The sequence below is a fragment of the Peromyscus eremicus genome, chromosome 5 (assembly GCF_949786415.1).
Source record: "Peromyscus eremicus chromosome 5, PerEre_H2_v1, whole genome shotgun sequence".
Classification (NCBI taxonomy): Eukaryota; Metazoa; Chordata; class Mammalia; order Rodentia; family Cricetidae; genus Peromyscus; species Peromyscus eremicus.
In genome coordinates this window covers 3,559,571-3,582,330 of record NC_081420.1, presented here as the reverse complement: position 1 = coordinate 3,582,330, position 22,760 = coordinate 3,559,571, and the positions used below count along the sequence as shown (strand labels likewise).

The window sequence follows — 22,760 nt, the reverse complement described above, 5'->3', positions numbered from 1 at the left end:
CAGTGATGACCCAGGTGCTCCGTCCCTGGCATTGCCACTGCTAAAGTGAAGTTGGGATTGCAGAAAGGGGATAGGGGAAGCCTAATGGCTTCAGTATGCAGAGGGGGGAGGAGAGGTGAGAGAGGAGGTGGGAGGGGGAGGGGGAAAAGCAAGAGCTTTCAATTTCAGTTCCAGCTGTGACACTAGCAGCTCTAAAAACTTCACACATTTCTTAACCCCTTTGAACCTCAATTTCCTTCTCTGTGAAACTGGGGAGCTAGAAGACTTGTCTTTTCGTCAAAATCCTTAGTTGCAATCCAGTGAAGTCCATCCTAGCTGATTTAAGCAGAAAAGAGATTTATGGGAAGGATATTGGATTCTACGGGGAAAACGAACTGCTTCACCAACAAATCAGTGGTCTGAAAAAATGAAAGAGGACTGGCGTTGAATGGAAAGATTGTAGGAGGCCTAACACAATGACAATCCATGGTTTTCCCGTGGATTGTGATTTAGGTGAAAGACAACAGAGGTGTCAGACATGGCTGAGTGTTAGTCATTTTAGAATGACTGTGAACACTGTTTGGGGTAATTCGACACAGAGGCCATGTCCCTGTAGAGTTCCTGATGCATGCTAACATGCCAAGACATTAGCAGGTGAAATAAGGCAGTGTTTGAGATTTGTATTGGAGAAAAAAAGCTGCAGAGAAGTAGAAATCAGTGAGAAGGTAGAGAAAGTGGAAGGAACAAGGGACAGTCGGAGGCAGCATTGGCAAAATGCTCATTGTTGGTGCATCCTGGTTGAGAACCGTTGGAGCGCATGTGCATGCTTGCTATTATGTGTTTGAAGTTCTTCATGGCAAAATGTTCCAATGAAACAGGAAGCGCTCTTCCTAAGAGCCTAGAGAATAAGGATTGTTGTCATTGTCACCAAGCTAGCAAGGTGGCTAATTCCAAGGTAGGTGGTGTCTCTGCCATCAAGTGTCTTCAGGAAGAAGGAGTTTCCCAAGGCCAGAGAAGGTGACTGAAAGAGGTCATAAATGTCCCTAGAGGCCCATAGTGATTCCCAGCCCATGTTAGTGCTACCTCCTCTTCCTGTCCCTGAGGTGAGTGTACCCCCAACTCCCATCTTGTGTCTGATTTTCTTACTCGGCCTTCTCGAATATCAATTATTTGCCAATCTCTTAAAATGTTCAGATTCGTCCATATGTTCTGTCTCAGGTCCCGTGGTTCTTCTGCTGTGCAGACTTTAGCTGACTGCTTGTTCTAGACTGACTGTCTTGCTGGCTCCTCCACAACCTGTGCATAAGTGCAGTGGTTTATCTGTTCTTATTACTTCGATTCTCCTCTGAGGCTGCTGCTGGAGTAATATGACATATTGTTTTATGGACCAGAGTGCGTTTTCATGAGCCGAAGTCCAATACTCTAAAGCAACCATCAAATACACAGGGCAGTTAGTAAATAAGCCAGTTACACTCACTTGCTGTCATCCTTTGGATGCTGGGCTGTTCATGACGGTAGAGGCCGAGCTTTTATTAGCTGGACTTCAGTAGGTTTGCTTATGCCTCCATCACCACAAACATGTGAGAATGCATTGTGCTCTAATCAAATAGGGCTGATGCCATTAGTCAGCGGGAACTTCATGTTCCATGATATTCCCAATAACTATTGCCATGTATGTGACTGCTGACAAAAATATCTTGATACAGTATTTGACTATAGTTTCACCCACTTGTGTCCCTTTAAGAATGTGACAGCTGGAGAGATGACCTGGTATGAGACAACATACTCAGAGTTTCCTGTGTGTTAGGCAAGCACTCTATCAATTGAGCTATATCTTTGCCCCTCAATAGCTTCTTATGGAAGGGCAGAACCTGTAGAAGTAACCATCTTATTAAATAAGAAACACAGAGCCAATGTAAAGATGAAAGCCCAAGAGGTCAGAGCTAAGATCCTTACCCTTCCTGCTTCAGCGATTCTCTTCAGCCAAGAGGGACCTACTTCCTGTGTGTTTGTCTTTATATAGACTTTCTGTTCTGCCTTCTCATTGGTTGTAAACCCAACCACATGACTGCCTCGTCACTGCCTGTCTGTACAGACCTCCAGGTCTTCTATAGTTGGTATTGAGATTAAAGGCATGTGTCTCCAATGCTGGCTGTATCGTTGACCACACAGAGATCTACCTAGCTTTGCTTACCAAGTGCTGGGATTAAAGGTGTGCTCCACCACCGCCCAGCTCCTCTATGGCTTACTATTAGCTCTGACCCCCAGGCAACTTTATTTATTAACATACAAATAAAATCACATTTCAGTACAAATAAAATATCACCATAAGAACCTAACAGTTTTATGTTAGGTCTCCCAAAGTAGAAGCTAAAGCAAGGATTCTGTGGAAGTGGTTTATTTGGGAAGTGATTCTAGGAAAGGGTAAAGGGGTGGGAAGGAGGAGGGCAGTGAGACGATCCCTCATCAGCTATGTGCTAAGCCTTCTGCTGCTGAGGGCAACTGGGACTCCGTCCTGCTGTACTAGGCATAGATAATTGCTCAGAGTTGTCCATCTGTTTTGTTTAATCCTGTGTCACTGGAGGTTGGCTGTTGTGGGTCCACAAACTCTTTTTCATGTGATCAGAGCATACTCATGGTCTGTGTAGGCCTTCTGCAGGTTCCAGGGGGCTATGGAAAGAAGCCATTAAGTTAAATAAAAATGTATTTAATATGGACAGTTTAGAAAACAAAGATTCTGGGTAAAATAATTAAATATTCAAAAACCTACTACCAAGAAAAATAATAGCAAATGTTTAACACTGTACCTCATACACATCAGGTGCCCTTTGAATTGTATGCCCCGTATTCATCAAACCAAGTCGTCAGTGATTGGCACATGAAGCTCACTACAGGGATCCCAGTACTAGTTGCTTGTGTGTTATGATGACCACAGTACCTGACAGAAGTAGCTCAAGGAAGGAGTTGTGGTTTCAGGGGTCCAGCTCACATCAGAAGGTCTGGTGGGGAAGCTCAGTCCATTGCCAAAGGGGCTGGTGAGGCTGAAGTTCCTTACACCATGGAGGATGAAGCCACGAAAGGAATAGCAGGAACGAGGGCTGGTCTGCAAGCTTCCAAGGCCAACCCTCAGTGGCCTACTTCTGCCATGTAAGGCCCACTTCCTGAAGGTTCCACAGCCTCCCACAAGAGCAGCACCAGATGAGGGCCAAGCATTCAAAGCATGAGCCTGTGTGGGACATTTCAGATTCAAAACAAGCTCTGCCAAGGCAAAGGCAGGGGCTGCCAGCGAATTCTGGCACCAGACTTCTTAGCACTTGGAATTTTCTTTTTGTATTTAACAAAAATCTCATTTGAATTTTCTTAGTTGTGTGGGGGTACTATGAATTACCATGAGTATATAGAAAGAGAAACATGAGAGAAATGAAACACATTACTGCTGAACTTTTTCAAATTTAGATTTTCAATTGCTTTTTGACTAAGTCATTAGCATTTTCCCCATAGCACCAGCTATGTTAACAAGGACATTGGAAATACAGTGCTTCCAAGGGATTTTTTTTTTTTAAACAAAGAAATTAAAACTCAGTGGTGCTGGGCCTTGAAACTGACTGCAGATTGTGTGGAGTTAGTTGTGTAGCATTAGCTACCACTGGATGCTGTTCTAGGAACTCTACAGAACCCACCTGGTTCTACGCCAGCCCCTTTCTCCTCTGCACAAACACATCTTCCTTGGAATTGAGAAACAGGTTGGTTATCGCCTCCTGGATTTTCTGTCAAGAGCTAAATAATCCTATTCAAACTTGGTTGATGAAACTTTTGACTTGTTATTGTATGCAAAGGAATAATAACAGAAGACTGTCTAGTCCCTGAACATGAGATTCCATCAGTGCCAAGGTGCGTCTAGACTTTGAATGTGTAAATCTGTGTCTCATAAAGGTGTGTCTTGGAGTTACTGAGTGGGACGTACTACAAACTCTTTTTTACTCAGATCAGGAACTTTTATCATCATGTTGTTTAACACTCGTGGGATGTCTAAGAATTGCCCGTGTGTCTGTGTGTACACAGATGTCTCTTTATAGCATTCCCATCAACTTAAAAGATTATATTCTGTGAAAGAGCTGGAACTGGACTAATTTTAAAACTTCAAAGATGTTCTGGAGGAGAAACAGGTTTTAGGAACAAAAGTCATGAATAAACATTAGCAATCTTTATGTTTAGGACCTTAAATTTTAGTATGTCTGATTATGATTTTTGTTTTAATTACAAATAAAATATCTAAGGGGGAGGTTTTTTTTTCTTCCTGAATGTGTTCCTTCATCTAAATAAAATGTTCACAGTTTGCCTGATTTCACACTCAGGGTGGTGGAATCTGGGCCCCCTTTGGACCATCCTATGTTAGAAATGTAAAACAATTCGTATGTTTAAGATTTTAAAATATTAATCCAGATTTAATCTAATGAGATCATCATAGCATAATTTCTATTTATTAACTATACCATTCCAAAAACACTGAGCTTGCTATCAGTTCTGTTTTTAAATTTCCTTTCTTTATAAGCATTCTGTTTCTGGAGTTCCTTTTTAAACCTGAAGATATTCTGTGATGTGCTTGAATAAGGACAGGATTTTTTTTCATCGTGTTTAATTAAGACAGAGAAAAAAAGAGACTGTTAGGGAAAGTGTGGTCAAGCTTTACTTTAAAACTGACAGGTAACTCTCAGAAACTCATCATACTATTACTCGGCACTCTTGTGTGCAAGTCACAGAGCTCAGCAGAGAGGAGTGTAGATCTGCACTATCACTATATAATATGTAAGTTCTCCGAAGAGAGCCTAAGGCATCCACGACACTCTACCATTTGTACAACCTGAGCAGGTGGTACCATGGACCTATTTCTTTCCATGACCAGCTGTTTTAGTTAAGGTTTCTATTGTTGTGAAGAGACACCATGACCACGGCAACTCTTATAAAGGAAACATTTAACTGGGGTGGCTCGCTTACAGTTTCAGAGGTTCAGTCCATTATCATCATGGTGGGGAGCACAACGGGGAGCAGACTGGCAGACGTGGTGTTGGAGCTTCTTGAACAGAAGGCAGCAGGAAGTCGACTGATTGTCACGTGGAGAGAAGCTTGAGCAAAAGAGACCTCAAAGCCCACCCTCCAACAAGGCCACACCTCCTAACAGAGCCACTCCTTTTGGAGGCTATTTTCTTTCAAACACCACATTCCACTCCCAGGCCTCAAAAAGTTTATAGCTGTATCATAATACAAAAAAATGCATTCAGTTCAACTTCAAAAGTCCCCGTAGTCTATAGCAGTCTCAGACTTGTTTCAAGTCCAAAGTCTCTTCTGAGATGCATGGCAATCTTTTAACTGTAATCCCCCTGTAAAAATCAAAATCACAAAGCAGATTGCATACTTCCAACATATAATGGTACAGAATATATATTACTGGTCCAAAATGTAGGGAAGGGAGCAGAGTGAGGAAAAGTACTGGACCAAAGCAAGACTGAAAACCAGCTGGGCAAATTCTAAACTCTGCAACTCCTTGTCTGAGAGCAAAATGATCTTCAGATCTCCAATTATGTTCAGCTTTGTTGACTGCAACATATTTATTTCTCTCGGGCTAGTTCTACTCATTGTTAGCAGCTCTCTTTGGCAGGTATCCCACAACTCTGGCATCTCTAGTATCTTGGGTTCTCCAAGGCAATCCAGGCTGCAACTTCACAGCTTCATGCAATGGCCTCTCTACTAGGCTTTCATTCAAGGACACCCCTGACACAATCCTGGCCTCAGTGGCCTTTTTTAGGCACTGAGGCAAATTCCATAACCCATTTCTTCTCTCCTTAACTCTAATACCAGAACCACACGGCCAAAACTGCCAAGTTCTGCTATTTACTCAGGCTGGATCATGGCCCCTTCATCTAATCCATCTTCATCAGCTTTCTGCCCTTTGTTGCCTAAGCTTGGCTGTCCTGAAACTTGCTCAGTAGACCAGGCTGGCCTCAAACTCAGAGATCTGCCAGCCTCAGTCTTCCCAGTGCTGGGATTAAAGGTATGTCCCACCATACCTGGCTCTAAGCTTTTCTTTAGTTCCTTTTCACAAGTTGGAAATTTACCTCAGTGGAATCTTGCCTTGAGGTCACCACTCCTTATATTCCATTTCTCAATCCATTTATCTCCTTAAACATAGAATTTAGCTCCATTCTTCTTCCTGGTGCTGTTTTCCTCCTCAAAATTTACATTTTGTAATTTATTCTGCTCGGCTTGCTCTTTTTTTATTATAAATCTTCATTAGAGCTTGCACTAATATCCATAGGACAGAATATATTCTAGGCTGTTTTGAGATTCCTTCTGCCAATGGAATTAATCCAAAACTCTTCACTTTAACCTCAGGTAAACTCTTCAGACAAGGACAAAATGCAGCGAATTCTTCACCAAAATATCACAAGAACGATCTGTAGGCCATATATTAAAATTCTTCTCTGAAACCTCTTGAGTGAGTCCCCAACAGTTCAAATAGCTCTTAGCACCACTGTCTTCCATGCTCCTACTAGTATGGCCCATTAAGCAGTGCTTAAAGCATTCCACGGCTTTCCTAACCCAAAGTACCAAAGTCCAAATTCCTCCAAAGAAAACATGGTCAGGCCTATTACAGCAATACCCTACTCCTAGTACCAACTTCTGTCTTAGTTATGATTTTTATACTGTGAAGAGACATCATGACTATAGCAATTCTTACAAAGAAAACATTTAATTGGGGTGTCTCACTTACGGTTTCAAAGGTTCAGTCCAATATCTTCATGATGGGGAGCATGGCACTGTGTAGGCAGACATGGTGCTGCCTACATCTTGACCAGAAGGCCGCAGAAAACTGAATGACAGTCACACTGAGGGAAGCTTGAGTAAGAGACCTCAAAGCCCACCCCCACAGTGACTCACCTCCTAATAGTGCCCCTCCTTGAGGGCCATTTTCTTTCAAACTACCACACCAATGGAAGGTGCATTGTACTGGTGGGTCCATTCCCTTTTTTTCAAGCTCCATCCATTCCATTGACAAGCTGATCACTATTCCAGGAGTGGCAGCTGTGGAGGGAGAAGACATCATGTTTATCTTTAAGCAGTTTTCTGTCTCATCAGGAACACTCCACAGGAACCACAGAAGTGTGATGGGATTTGAGGAAAATTTCTAGGAAGCATGAACCTCAGTCTCTGAGGTGAAGACAGCAGTTCATAAAATTTTTTAATAATTACATGAGAGGGTCCGTGACCAAACATCCAAACAGAAAGCTTCAGAACCGATGATCTTCAGTGTGTGATTGGAAAGGGCTGTCTAGGGGAAGAGCTGGTGCCAAGCGGTGAGTCCTTTCTACAATGAGGCTGAAGTTTAAGGTGGTGAGCAGGAATGACTCAACAGAGTGGGATACTGATGCAGAAGTTGGGTTTGTTTCTCTCCAAACAGCCATTATGAAATACAACCATATTTTCTTTATGTTGACAAGTATACTTTACGACAGAGGGACAAATGTGGTGAGTGCTAGGATGATGACAGGCCAGCACTGCAGCCACAGCACAGTGAGCAGAGTCTGTACTGCCCCCCCCCCGATGCTCAGGGATTCGTGCCTATGTCCCAGTGCCCGCAGGATGACTGACACCTCAGTCAGCACCAAGTCCTAAATGTACTGTGATGTTTTTTCCTGTTCAAACATCTGTAGGGAAAGCTCTCACCCTTCACTTACAGGAGGTCACTCACAGCATCTCTGGCATACTCAAATGCCAGCATCATGTTTAGTTAAAATAGAGTTGCATGATTATTATGGCAGCTGATCTTATTACCAAGATGAACACTATGTGACTAATGGATGGTAGCATATATATGGATACACTGGACGAAGGCATGGCCCACATCCCAAAGACTGGGATTTCATCACACAATTTAGACCTTGCTATTGTTTATAGTATTTTTCAACTTAATATTTTTAGGCTCTGATTGCAGGTAATTGAAACAAGGAAAATGAAATTGCAGGTTGAGAGGATGTACAGGACCATTTGTAACTACAGTTTAACTCAGCCTGTTCCCAACTGGTGTGTTAAAAGGGGACAAGAAATTTGAGGATTCAGATGTATGCTCCTTGTGCTAACTGGGCAGGAGACAATTTTCTGTGTATGTGGTCTCCCAGAACCACCCAATGCTTGGGTACAGGCATCATGTCTCCCTCTCACCATAGTCTTCTGTGGAAATCCGCCCCCCTCCTCTCTGCTTAGTCCCCACGAGGCTGAGTTTTCTGTCGCCCAGTCCTGGCTAACCTGGGCTATCATCTCCATTGTGTCCTATAATCATCCGTCCCCTCATCAAGTCTGGGGAGACTTCGGGTGCCCTATAGTTGGTCCTGAAGTGCTGCTCAGGTCATCTGTCCCCAGAGTGTTCCCGAATCACCCCAAGAGGCCAGGATTCTGGAGGCTAATTCTAAAATAACTGTGTTTTCTTCTGCACTCACCCCCTCTGTTCTCTCTCCAGATGAGATGAGCACAGAGCCACACTTAACTATTTGAACAGAGGACAACTGACTTACTTGATTAACATTCCAAAACTATGTACTGTTGCCTGATGATAGTACTTATTTCCCACGGTTTTCAGTGACCTTATCCATGACATCCCTCTGTTCTCCACCAAATACTGGTCTTCTAGACCAAATCTAATAAAGAAAAGAAAATGATCATAAAGAGAACACAAGTCCAGTAATGGTCACAAGTGGCCAAGTCACAGCTGGATGCCACCTGAAGGCAATTTCATTAAAAAAGAGATTTTATTTAAAACAACACAACTTGTCTCAAGGAATTTTGTTAGTGTAGAAACATGGAGAGAAAAATATCACAAAATGAGACTGCATATTCATATGCCAAATGGGGATCTGGGAACTGCCCACATCCAGGGCAGGTTCGAAGAGAACTGGAGACACAGTGTCGGCTGTGACCCACCACTGTGGGCCCCGCGTGGGGCTGTCTCTGGATCTGTTTGTGTGAGCGAATAAGGATTTCTACATGGAGAACACAAATCACAGTGGACTCCTCTTTCTGTCCCACTTTAGTCGGTTCATTAAACAGAGGTTGTCACACCCCTCGGGTTGATCGCACCTGTGTCTGAGCCTGATGGAAGCCCGTTTCTATCACTCCCATAAGCATGAGTCAGCACAAGCTTTGGTATTCCTTTTCTATTCCGTTTCTACTCTGATGGCTGAATTTATTCTGTGCTTCAGATTTCTGGCCAGTTCAGTGAGGATTATTCTGGAAAGTTCCTTGTACAATAAATGAGGTGCTTTCTTCAGATAAATCATATGTGTGTAACCTTTATCAAACAAACCTTCCTATGATGAAATAAAAAAAATGTATCAGAGCTGAAATAAATGCAACACACGAGTACATGGAAGATTCTAGAACATTTGATTATAATTTTCTTTCTACAGTGGCTAGCCATTCTGTCTCCCCTTTTTTCACTTGACTATCAAGGTATTTTTTTTTTTAATTCATTGTTTTCTAGGCCACATTTTTTGAACATATTGTTGTTTAAAGTCAATCATTACAGTATTTTTAGAAAACGTTCACCAGGCATCAGGGTTCAGCCAACCTGTTACTGTATTTTCTTCAAGAATCCTTAACATTTTCGTAAGCCTTTAAGCAGCACCCAAGAGCTGGTCTTGCACCTGTAGCAAGTACGGGTCATGATCCTTGTAGTAATCTTCCAGATAGCAGCTGAGATGTTGTCTCTTCTGGCTAAGACTATGGATGTGCCTAAAACTAGGCAGGGAAAGGCCGCTGTGTCTGTCGCGGGTTCTCTAAGGAACAGTCCAGAGAGACCTTGCTTGGTGCGTTCTGACCGTCTGGGTTCATTCTCAGCTTGCGCCCTCAGGTGTGTTGATGGAAAGCCTCCTCGCAGTTCTCAGAATTGCCTGGGGATTCTTTCACTGTCCTTCATCTGGGCCTCTAATGAAGTCTAAGCTGTAGCCTGGGGTGGATGCCAGCCTGGAATGCAAGGAGGCTGAAAGCTGACACCCGTTCAACCGAGCAAAGGGCCTTGCACTGAGGTTGTTGCCATGACAACCTGGGTATGTTCCTGGTGACGCATTTACACACCGGGGTTAAAGTTCTTTGAAACCAGCGGCTGCTGTAAAAACAGCATATTACATACGCTTCGGACTCTAGGCTGTGCGTTCTTCTCTCGCATCTCATTGAGGGAATTTCTGAAAGTGCAAGGTGAATTTACAGCAGAGCTACTCAGCGGCGGGCTAACTCTGCACAAATCTCTTTTCTAATGTTTGAAAGGAAGGGAGAATAATTTGGGTCATCTTTCCCCCTCTATGGTCATTCTTTTCTTTCTTTCTTTCTTTCTTTCTTTCTTTCTTTCTTTCTTTCTTTCTTTCTTTCTTTCTTCCTTCCTTCCTTCCTTCCTTTCTTTCTTTCCTTCTTTCTTTTTTCCTTCCTTCCTTCCTTTCTTTCTTCCTTCCTTTCTTTCTTTCCTTCTTTCTTTTTTCCTTCCTTCCTTCCTTTCTTTCCTTCTTTCTTTTTTCCTTCCTTCCTTCCTTTCTCTCTTTCTTTCTTTCTTTCTTTCTTTCTTTCTCCCTCTCTCTCTCTTTCTTTCTTTTTCTGTCTCTGTTTGTTTGTTTATTTATTCTTGCGTTATCTCTGCATACCAAAACATTTGGTCTCTCACCTTGCCTACTTGGTATTGACCAGTATGTTTGAAGCAAGTCACTTGGCAAACAGTTAGGAGAAAGGGACACAGTCCACGGGCCTGAGATGTAGAAATCACTTACCGTGTTTCTTATTTTATTTTTATATTTTTTCTATGTACCTTTTAGTTTTGTATGAACTGATTTTTCAAACAGATATTTTGAAAAAAAAAAGTTAAGCAGTTCAAAATATATTGATTGTTTTGCTAGGAAATCTTGCTTTGTTGGCTGTCGGTAGGTCCTAAAAACCAGGTGGATAACCACACAATTTGGTAGACCACACAACTTTGCTAAAGGTAGTCTAGCGTCAGCCTAGCCTGTCACTGTGTTTAAAGCAACTGACTATTTAGTTTGACCATAACATGGACTTTTCTGAGACTTGAGAAATTTACTATTAAAATTGAGAATATCAGGAAAACCAGGACTAGCAGGTCACTGTGTATCCAGCAAGCACCACTTAATGTCTGCCAGCATACCAGGCTCTACCGAGGCATTGATACCCAAAGTCAGCTAGTCCCTGGTAAGTCTCATATCCTTTGGTAATTTAGTAAGAATGGAAGCAGATCTGTTAGTCCGTCTACCTGAGTGTATTCTGGCTTAATAAGAGACCATAAAAGGTATATGTTCATTCCTGAGATGCTTTGAGCCTAGGCTCCCTTGGGTGAGGACCCCCTTCTGCCTTTGGCTGTCATCTTGTTTGGAATGTAGGATCATCTTGTCATTCACTTCCTGTTCCCTTTGCCTTCACATCAGTAGAATCCAGCACTGACCAAGAAAGCTCATTCATGTAGCACTTATTGTGGTACCTGGGGAGAGTGGGGCAAGAGTCCTAGACTAGTCAAATAGAGACAGATCCAACAGATCAACTCTCCATCCTACAGATGAGCAGAAGAAGCTTCAGAAAGCCCTGTGGGCTGGTTCTCTGGTCTCTGGGAATAGTTGTCTGGGATGTTTTTCTCTATCAACGGAGTCAAGGTGTCTTGGTTGCTCATCTAGTCTGTTGTCAAATGTAGGTAGCTGGGGCAATGCAAAGACCGTGACACACTTCCATTTCTTCAAAGTAAGTGCCGTGGAAGTGTTCTAGTTTCACTGTTTAAAAGGGAAGAGACTAGTTAAGCTTCTAGAAACACAACTCAGGTATAAAAAAAAATAAAAAGGGCACCAAAGGCATGTACCCTGGAATAAACCACCATGATTTTTACCAAACACCCTCTGGGGCTAGCTGAGCTCCCCAGCAGTGTGTGTCACCTGTGAGTCAGTCACGCAGTATGGAAGTCTCAGATTTGAACGTTCATTCATTCATTCATTCATTCATCCATTCGTTCACTAGGTGTTTACTGAATGCTTAGTACAAACACCACCCTACATTCCTAGAGAAAAACAGTGATAAACAGGAACAAACAAGATAAAGCAAACTGTTGGAATCAAGGTCTCACTCTTAGGAGGCTTATGGTTCAGTGAAAGAAGGTAAAGAGAAAGTCCTTCAGCATCCACATTCATGAACACCCTCTCAAAAGAAGCTCTTTAGGCTGGGTTCACTGTGGCTGTGCAAAGTCCAAGCACTCCTTCAAACAAGCTCACATGAAAGAATTTCCCCTCAAATTCCAAATTGTGGCATTCAAGGTTCAGCTATTTGAGGTTCTTTTCTTCCTCCCTTGAATGTCAGTACATGCATAGTGTTTTTAAAAGGTTGGCAAGCAGGTAACAAGAACTTGTTTTTTAAAATGCCCAAATTCAATTAGTATGCATACAAACTAACATACTGCTTCCTACAGTGAGGACTCAGGAGAGGTTAAAACTCATTTACTGTCTTGACTAAACGAACCATATCCATGAGTAGTGTTGCTGAACGGCAGAACAGAACTTTGCAGGCAAAGTGACCCATTCTCGTCCTTCTGACTTGGTCGTGAAGGTGGTCGAGATGGATTCTTTTTAGAAAACCATTCTTGTCCTCTAGGCCATAGCTGGAGTGGCCACCTACTACCCAGGCCACAGAGAACTAGACGGCTGTGAGATCTGTTCTTCCTCATGAACCTAAGCAGTCCTAACAGAAGAGTCTCCCAGACTGAATCTCACAGTTATGCTAAGAAGAAGCTTCTCATCAAAGATGCGTTTTTCTTAGGTCTTTCCTGTCACTATCTTGGATCTGACAGAGAACAATAGTTGCTTTGCTGATCAAATGATTTTCCCAACTATCTTGGTAGATTTCCAGAAATTTGACCAGAAATTGGACCCCCTGAAAGATGTGAACTAAGGTGACTACACGCTGGTCTTGAGGATAACTGGCTGTGTTTGATATCAGAGCACCCCTGTGCTTTGCTGATGGCACCCTTGTGTTTTGGGATGTGGTTCTGAACTGCATTCCACATTCCATACTGCTGGGCATGTTTTTCATCTCTTCCATTTTTGGCACGAGTAGGTGATATGATTTTCTTACTTTAAAACAAAGTTCTGTTGTTAAAAGGTTTCTATTTTGAGTTTTTTCCTAGAAAGGAAACAGAGATTAAATTGTGTTCTGTATGAAGTAAAAGAAAGATGTTTGAGAATCAAATATTCATCTTGACTGTTTTACTATCTAGGTGGAGCATGACATTTGGTTCTGTACTTGCCTAATATGTACTTGCCAAAGAAATACACTATGTTTTCAAACATCTGGAAGACTCAGTTATTTGTCTGGACAGCTAAGAGGTCTCAGGGGTGGGGTGGGGTGGAATGGATTTTTTAGTTTGTGGCTTTTTGAGAGATTTGGTTTGGGTTTGCAATCCACTCTTCGATAGAAATACATCTTAAAGAGAAACAAGCAATACTTTCTGGGGGCAGGAGAGATGACTTTAAACTACTTACCGAGCAAGCGTGCTCAGGGCGTGAATTCAATCTCCAGCATCCATGCAAATGCTGGGCCTGGTGCTGTGTTCCTATAATCCTCACATGGAGAGACTGAGAGGCAAGAGGCAGATGCCTGGCATTCACTGGCTAGCCACCCTACCAGGTCCCAGGCCAAAGATAGGACATAAGATCTTAGACTGACAATCCCATGTCCTGAAACTACTCTGTCAGATTCTGCCTGGAAACGGGCTTATGGAGGACAATTCTAGGAATGCACACCTTGGGGCCTGCCAAAATAGATTTGTTACCACCACAGAATCAAGATGGTGAGGCTTCAAACCAGAGGACAGAGTTTCTGGAATACATTCCCATTAGATTGAAGGCCATGCTTGTCTTAGAAAAGGATTTTACTTACCCAGGAAGCCGTTTTGTCTGTTCTGAGCTCTGATGCCACCACAGGCATGATCTGCATGAGTGTGTGCATACACGCATATTGGTGCCTGTGGAGGAGTGTTTCAGGTATCCTGGAACTGGAGTTACACGGTTGTGAGCTGCCTGATGTGGGTTCTGGGAACTGAACTTGGGTCCTCTGCAAAAGCTCAGTACCACTGAGCATCTCTCCTCAGAGCAGGGCCCTTCTGCTCTAGGGCTGCCATCATACATAGAAAATAACTCTGCCAGAGTGTGACAGGTCCACCTCTACTCAAGTGAGTCTCTTCTGGATGGTAACACCTCTGGTGACAGATCTTTGGAGAGTCCAGGAAAACTCACAAAGGACCAAGAACATGGAGCCCGGTGCTCTATTTTGCCTACACATTTGAGTTTTTTCTAAACAGCTCACCTTCTGCTGGGGAGCAGCTTGTTGCTTTGAAACAATTGGCCCTTTAACATCTAATTTACTCAAGAATTTTTGGATATAAGGTCTCCTAAGCATCCAGGATACCTTGTAGTATAGCCTGTTTCTCAGAACCTAAAACAAATTAGATTAATCATGCCAGACAGGAAATAAAAGTGCCTTGTGGGGCCTGTCTGGACAAGCACTAAGATTCTCTGAGGCTAGCCAAGGAAAGAATCTTGAGTCCTCAGCTGCCACCCACCCTGTATGAGAACAGCCTGGAGTCCAGCTTTGGGGAGTGGTACTGTGTTATTGCTCAGTCAGCTGCCAGAACCCTCTCCATTATAGGAACAAGCAAGCAGCAGCCATCCCACTTTGGGGTAGCTTTGGGGAAAGTGTGATTTTTTTCTTTGTGTACTTGTGCTTAGAACACAAAAGTTTACTTTTTCATTATAACCATCCTACCAGGCTATGTGTGTTCCTCATCTTGATTTGACACCCATCTTTCCCAGCTTGTTCTCATATATAACCCCATCCACGTGTGTGCAGGGTGTTTACATGCTGGAGAATGCACCACATACTGGATTTCTTCCTCGGAGCTCCATGCACCCTTCTCGAAGTCACTGAGCTGCAGGAGAGTTCAGCCCCTAACCACGTGACACTAATCACTGGGCACAAGGACAGCATAGGGCCCTGTCTGCTGCTGTGTGGAGGTGCCATTTACTCCCTAGTCACTTGATCTCTCCCAGCTCTCCTTCGAGTTCAAGTACTGAAAATATTTACTCTGTGTTGACCCTGACAAAACCCAGTAAATGGCAGCCTTTACGAGGAGGCCCAGGATGCATGCCAAGGCAGAGGGAATGGGAGGATGATTCCAGCAGCCTGGCTTCTGCTGACAAGGAAGACTGGTTTCTGACAGGGACAGAGGCAGTGGAATCTCAGGTTTCTTCGGCCTCTGAAACCAGTGCTTTAGAACCAAATAAAAGTATGGTTGGCCACTCGCTTTCACCGCTAAGCTTTTCGGAGGTGTGTAAGGGAAAAGCCTTTCTGGTCATGTCTGTCTCCACTAGAGATTAGCCACTCATTTCGTTGTGTGTGTGTGTGTGGGAGGGACATGATTTGTTTAATCCATTTCACAGAATTCTCACCATTTCCTAAGCTTCAGTCTAGGTGCTGAGTGTTTAGGGATAAGCAGGAAGAATCCGTAGAAAATGAACAAATATTTTCAAATGGAGAAAAGGATAGGAATGAGACAGTCTAGCTATGATGGGATGACTGTGGAGCCATGGTATGCAGGGTGATGGGAACAGGTGTTTCTGGGTATTCATTGTATTAATTTCACACTACTGCAGCAAAATAACTGAGACAGTTGATTTATAAAGAAAAAAGGTTTAAGCTGGGTGATGGTGGCACGCACCTTTAATCTCAGTACTTGGGAGGCAGAGGCAAGTGGATCTCTCTGAGTTTGGGGCCAGCCTGGTCTACAGAGGGAGTTGCAGGGCGGTCAGGCTACAAAGAAAAACCCTGTTTGGAAAAACAAAAGAAAAGAAAATTTTATTTGGTTCACAGTTTTGGATCGCCCAGTGTCAGTGCTTAGGTCCTCCGGCTAGTGGGTCCTAGGGGTCCTGGGGGCCCTCATGCAGAGCAGGCCTTCAGGAGTATTTTCCATTTTCTAAACCAGAGTGATACTTGGGCAATCAGGTTCACCCTTTGGGTTCTTAGTCTCATTAATAAAATAACTGAAGAATGGATCACACAGAAACTCAAGGACAAACTAAACACAGGACAGGCAAACCTCTGCAACTTCCTGGAGGAGGAGAATGGAGCAATGAAGCGGGAAACGTGGCTCAGAGGAAGAGCAAGGGAGCCCAAGGTACCAGAAAAAGGTTAGGCTCCAGCTGGCATCTGAAAGAGAAAAAGTGAAGGAAAATTACACCTTTTGGGTATACTCAGCTGGTCCTCATGACTTTCAGACTTGTAGGGACTGTTCTGGTGTGGAGATGGGGGGCAGGAGTGAGTACAGTATCTCATTAAAGGGCTAATTATTCCACCTGGCTCTTAAGCATGGCTTAGGGTAAGCCCACCTTCCTAGGAGTAGTCTCTTATCAAGGTCATTGACGCTGCCCAACAGGATGTTAGGGCTCTGTCCAGGATAGAAGTTCCCTTCTCGTATCTGTCATTTCCTGTTATTCTCACAATAGCATGAATATTTGATTCAAAACCCAAATGTAAGTGGTATGATGCAAAGATGGGTAGACTAGTGAATAGTGTGAAGAGTGTCACATGATCACAACATAGAGAAGTCTTGGGTGTGTAAACAGGGCAGAGGAGATCTGTCACATTTTTAAAGAATTGCTGTTTCAGCAGCGTCTGTGATGAACACTTATTAAGATGCATGTTCTTTTAATCCAAAGTGTGCAATGACTGCCTGGTGTGAGCAAATGCACTCTTGAAGCTTAGCAGAAGCCAAGTGGAGGTTGGGAGCTTGGGGAGCGTGGTGACCCCAGGCACCAGCCAAAGGTCACTGCTCTGAGGTCTACGGAATGCTTCCTCAGGTTTCTTTGGAATCTCAGTTTTAGATTCTGTCATCAGTGAACCACGACTGTCTAAAGGAGTCGTGGCTAAGGTCTGTCTGGCCTCGGGTGCGTTGGCTAGAGTAGAGTTAGAATTTCTGGGCCTGTCTGGGAACTCTGGGAGTTCCTTCCTGAGTGTGGGCTTCCTTAGCTGTTAAATGTTGATGCTAACACCTACTTGTTTGTTAAGGCTCTCTGAGAGGAAAAGATTCCCAGCATCTATCTATCTATCTATCTATCTATCTATCTATCTATCTATCTATCTATCTATCATCTATCTATCTATCATCTATCTATCTATCTATCTATCTATCTATCTATCTATCTATCTATCATCTATCTATCTATCATCTATCTATCTATCATCTATCTATCTATCTATCTATCTATCTATCTATCTATCTATCTATCTATCAATCATCTGTTTATGTATCACCTATCATTTATCTATCTATCTATCTATCTATCTATCTATCTATCTATCACCTATCTACATTTATTTCTCCTTCCTTTCTTTTTACTTTAGTAAAAATAAATGACTTTTACTCAGATGAGATGTTTCATAAGGCATGTCAATATTATAGGGAAATTTAGCAACAATTCAGAGATTATTTCTGGGGGAAATGACTGGTCCATAAGAATCTTTTATTTTTTATGGAAGATTAATAAGGGAGGACTGATTATATACAGCTCTTCTGAATCATTAGCTGTGTCACGACTCAAGAAAAAAAAAACCCAAATGATTCCATTTATATTCTCTTACAGTTAACAGAAATAAAACTCACAAATAGGATGAACTCTTCATTTTGAACTACAGTTGTTGCTAACAGTGCTACATACACAATGGTATGAGACCATTTCTTTTTTGCTTTTTTTTAAATTTAAAATTTTTAAAACTTTAAATTTACATGTACATGTGTATGTCTGTGTGGGCATCTACTAAGTGCTCACAGGTACCACAGAATTCAGAAGTCATCGGATCTCTCCAAGCTGGAGTAACAGGGTTACAGGTGGTTATGAACTCCCAGTGTGGATACTAGGAACCGAACTCAGGTCCTCTGTAAGAGCAGAGAGAGTTCTTAACTGCTGAGCCACCTTCTCAGCCCCTTGCTATTTTTTAAAAATCGGTTTTAAAAAATGTTTTTTTAACTTATTTTTGTTAATCCAGATAACCAACTGTTGCGACCACCTTGACCAGCAAGGAAGACACAACACCGAGCTCTTCTTTCTGCCGTTTATTCAGGAACCTTCAACAATCTTCTGAACCCCGGGGAAAGCCAGCCCATGCCCTTTATAGCCACTGGGCAACCAACCCCGTAGTGCCACGTAGACAATGCCGATAGGGTCAGACATACGCAAGCAAGCCAGATTCTACGCCCAAGCCAAATAAGGAGTTGAGTTGTTTATCCCAGAGAACACCCGCCATCGGGAAGGCGGAAGCCGGACGCCGGCATCTTTGAGGCGCGGCCGTGCGCGGCTCTCTACAACCAAGGAACTGAACTTTCACAAAATTAGCATAGACAAAACAAAGCCTTAAAAATCTAAAAGTTCTGCATTTAGTCCTACAGCTGACTAAACTCGACACAAAAGAGTTTTGTTTTTATAGGCTAGGAGAGGAATCAGTTTATGGAAAAGCTGAAGATGTATGAGCTTCGTGGATGCAATGCTAGGGAAAAGTGTGGGTGCAGCTTGCATGAAATCTGAGCGGAGGTAAGGGAAAGCTACAAGACTTATGAGATCCCCAAGTCTGACCAGGGAAAGCCAGCTTGGGTGCTGGTCAAGGGCTGATAAAGCTCTCCAGCCTGCAAGGCAGAATGGACTTAGCTTATTTTATGGCCGTAAGTTTGCTCATGGCCTTGTCTGTCGTTACCAATTTGAAAATGTAGAAGTTGTCATACGTAGAACCTTTGGTGCTAGTCCAAGATGACAGGTTGGTTTTTCAAAGCTTTGCAGCATAATAAGCTAACTTGTTGGGATGAGGGAATACTAGACATAAAACTAAACCACACTGATGACCATGACATGAAAAACTTAAGAAACGTTTATATCTACTAATATGTTGTTGGAAATACTTATTCATATAAAATCTCATTATTATACAAAGGCTTTCATGATGCTACCCCTGGTTCTTCAGTTTTAAAAAGTACAGAATGAAATTCTTAATTCTAAATTTTTGGCAGTACTACTAAGGTCTGTGACTGAAGCAAAAGAGGAGATATCTAACCCTGGACTCTGTGAAGCCAGAAGCTTAGTGTGAAACTCATTTCAAAACCATTTCAGACAAAATAAATAGAATATATCAAAACATTCATAAAAACTGCCACAGTACTCATGGATACTAGCAGCATACACACTAGATATAATAAAAATCTGTTTGAATGAAGATGCTGCTGTTTCCACACAGGAAGTGTGTGGCTGAGATGTCACCGTGAGCTTGCCAATATGGCACATTTCTAAGTCAACTTGGGATCTACCCGAATAATCCTGACTGGCACACAATCTCCCTGCCAGACTTTCTAGAAAGCTAAGTGATTTTTTTTAAAGGAAGAAATATTTTAATTGTTACAAAAACATTCTAGCAGGTGCTAGAAACATGCATTTCATAAAACAATGGCACTGTTATAAATACTCTCATTATTATCTTCCTTAGATCTCATTCATTTAAAAACTTTCTCAAAGTTGGGCGTTGGTGGCGCACGCCTTTAATCCCAGCACTCAGGAGGCAGAGCCAGGCGGATCCCTGTGAGTTCGAGGCCAGCCTGGGCTACCAAGTGAGTTCCAGGAAAAGGCGCAAAGCTACACAGAGAAACCCTGTCTCGAAAAACCAAAAAAAAAAATAAAAATAAAAAAAAAAAACCTTTCTCAAGATCAGGAAAGCAACTTTATCTTCAATGATTGTTTTTAAGCCTGGAGATTTAAAAACAAAGGTGAAGAACCTCACTTTATACATTTCATAGCGTGTAAATCACTATCACAGACCTGGCTTCATCACTGGAAGGTGGACAGGACTTAGTAGCTGCTGTGTAGAACACTTGTTCGACTGATTACGTCATCTTATAATTAACTTACGGAGTGACAACGTCAGCCAAACACACAGAAACACAAACACCCAAAATGATGTGCTTTGTGTGTGTAAACGCCGATACTTGGGGCATGGCTGCCAAGTAACGAGAGATTTAATACAGATGGCCACAGGGAGCATAAGGGTCCCAACATGTAAAAATGTCTATATGGAAGAGGTTGTAATTATACAGCAATTCCAAGGTAGGTAAAATAATTTAAAAATTGAATTCTTCAATTTCCTGAGTTAGGACAAAGACCCATTTACTTTTTGGTGAATTTAGGATGGTTAGGGGAAGAATGGGTTTCCTTTTTTCTTTCCTTTTTCTTTTCTTCTTTTCCTGAGACTTTTGTTTTGAAGTGTCCTCTGCAGTGGAGCTGAAATAAGACCTTCTCTCTCTCTCTCTTTTTTTAAATTTAATTTTCTCCTTGCTCCCCTCCTTTTTTCTCCTTTTTTTCACTGATCCTTTTCTCCTGCAAAGGCTGCATTTTGTTCAGTTCCTCGTTTTCTTCATCACTGACCTCACTGCTTGCACTGCTGACATGCAACAGTGCCCTTTCTTGGGGTCTACCCGAGAAAATGGCGATACTCAAAAGTTAGATGTCCAGAGAGGCCACATTTTTTCAGCCTGCTCTGGTGTTGTCCTTGTGGCAACCTGGGACTGCCATGAGGCAAGTGAGGGCTTTTTAGGTTCCCTGTCTGTTGTGATGACCATGTACTCTCAGAGAGACTTCTCCCACCTGAGCCACAGCAACTGCCACTCTGCCGGGGAAGGCCGATCTTCCTGGTGTATTTCTGAGCACTGAATGGCAGCTGTTCTATTTCGTTAAGTGAATAGTTGTATCACGTTATAATCACATGCAAATGAGGACTTGGAGTTTAATTACCCAAGTGGTGGCTTATGATCCAAGCTCTTCTCATGTCAATTAATTTTGAAAAGCAGAATGGTATGTGGGAGAGAGGCAAGCCACGGGCCCTGACAGCTCTGTGGAGAGCCACAGGTAGAAAAGAGGCTGCTGACTCTCAGGGAGAAGCTGGCGGGGAAAATGGGAGACGTGGTCACCTGAGGCCAGCTCAGGCAGGAAGACACATGCTCAGCAGTTTTGTTTGGGGAGGGGTGGAGGAGTCCCCTGCCTCTCCATGGACTCCTAGCAGCCTTGTCATACCTCCTGTGGTTTCACCAGGGGCGCTGAGGAAAGGGTCCCTGGGAGTGTGTTGTATGTAACCCTGAGGACAGGCTCTTGTTTCCAAGGGTTCAGTGACTCTGTCTGCTCTGTAAAGGAGTCACCGGTCCCTTCCCTCCATCAATCATTCCTCCAGGCCTGTGTATGCTCAGTCTTCATATAATGCTCAAATCCACAGATAGATGATAGCTCAGAGCAGCTAGCTCTTCAGCCTTTCAGTCAGTCACCAGGAACTGGTACTTCTTTGGACTGAGTCCAGGGGATAGGCATGTGTCTTTTAGACTTGAAAGCATCATACAAACTATTATCTGTTGTTAGTCTTGAATCGTCCTGCATTGGAGGAAGAGGCAGAGAAGTCAGCTGGCAACCTGGCCCTTCACCCAGCAAGTAAGGAAGAGACAACAGAAGGGCCATTTGTCTTTGTTATTAGGGAATAAATCAACCTTTGTTTTGCTGGCTCAACTCAAGGAATGTCATTATTACCAAATAAATTGTGTTGTTACAAATCAATCCAGCCAGCTTTCATTTAAATGTGAATTGTGATAATTGTCCGGGCTTCACACTTGTTTCCACTCAGAGGACACAAATGAGAAGACGTTTCAAACTTAACATTTAGTACAATTTTTTTTATATAAAAGCAAAGTTTTTTAATTACTATTAATCCACATGCTAACTCCTCACTCACTTTGAGAAAAGAATATTATAAAGTGTTTCTTGTGTGTGTAAGGACAAGTTCGGCAAGATAGTAAAAACATGTTAGCCATCACAGAATGTAGTAAAAATGCCTCTTTGAGGCAGCACACCTGCAGAATTTGTTTGTATCCCTCCTGAATATTTTACAGTCTGTCTTTCAATGAAACTTAAGAAACCAATGTCTGCTTCCTTCTCTTTGCTGTGGCCTTTCCTAAGGACTTACCGGTATTTACTTCCTACCGAGTTCTGGTCTAAGTACCACTGTGGAGGGCTTTATAATTTGATCAGCCCTCCCTCTGCTTTAGGCTTTGGAGTTTTCATATGTTCATTTGTACTCAGTCACAAGCAACACAAGCAAAGCCTCTGAATGAATGATTCTCCTCAGCCCTGATGCCTTATTTCCCCTCTGGTTTTCGCCCTGCTTTCTCACACTGTCCTTTCTCTGTGGCCTCTCTGCCACCTCTGACCTCCTCCCCAGTTTTTACCCTTCCTTTAACAATTGATTTATGGTAGGCTCATGGAAGGGTCAAGCCCACTTTTATGGTTTGCTTAAAATATTTCTTTTAGAATGAGCATCAGAAGTGGTCTTCAGTCCTTGCTAAACGATTTCACCGAGACCTCAAAAGACCTTCTTTTATTGGCTACCACTGTGTCTCATTTATATCTTTTGTGACTATAAAGTGTAACTCATTACATAAGGCAATTTTGAAACTTTCTGCTAAAATCAATAACTTATAAAATGTGGGAGTTTTCTTTTTCTCTCTCCCCTGGGAGAAGGTTTGTGGCCACTGCTGTAATTCGGTGATACGAAGCTGTGAAAAAGAGAGAAGGAAAAGCCACGAGGAATAATTCTAAGTCTTGGATTATTTATTTTATGGGATCCATTTT

General features: G+C 42.6%; 2 long non-coding RNA genes and 1 pseudogene across 3 annotated transcripts; all 3 read right to left on the bottom strand.

Moving 5' to 3' along the window:
* Positions 1-2,361: 2,361 nt before the first annotated feature.
* LOC131910261 (uncharacterized) lies at positions 2,362-5,965 on the bottom strand. Its single transcript, XR_009379080.1, has 2 exons — positions 4,975-5,965; positions 2,362-2,649 (listed from the first exon to the last, which is right to left on the bottom strand). It is a non-coding gene; the product is annotated as an uncharacterized LOC131910261 (long non-coding RNA).
* A 4,456-nt stretch (positions 5,966-10,421) lies between these two features.
* On the bottom strand, positions 10,422-20,663 carry LOC131910259 (protein SREK1IP1-like; annotated as a pseudogene).
* Positions 15,446-18,217, bottom strand: LOC131910260 (uncharacterized). Of its 2 annotated transcripts, XR_009379079.1 has the most exons (3): positions 18,124-18,217; positions 16,157-16,266; positions 15,446-15,885 (listed from the first exon to the last, which is right to left on the bottom strand). It is a non-coding gene; the product is annotated as an uncharacterized LOC131910260 (long non-coding RNA). The 2 variants fall into 2 exon arrangements; XR_009379078.1 differs by lacking the exon at positions 15,446-15,885 and having other exon boundaries at positions 15,889-16,266.
* Positions 20,664-22,760: the final 2,097 nt, after the last annotated feature.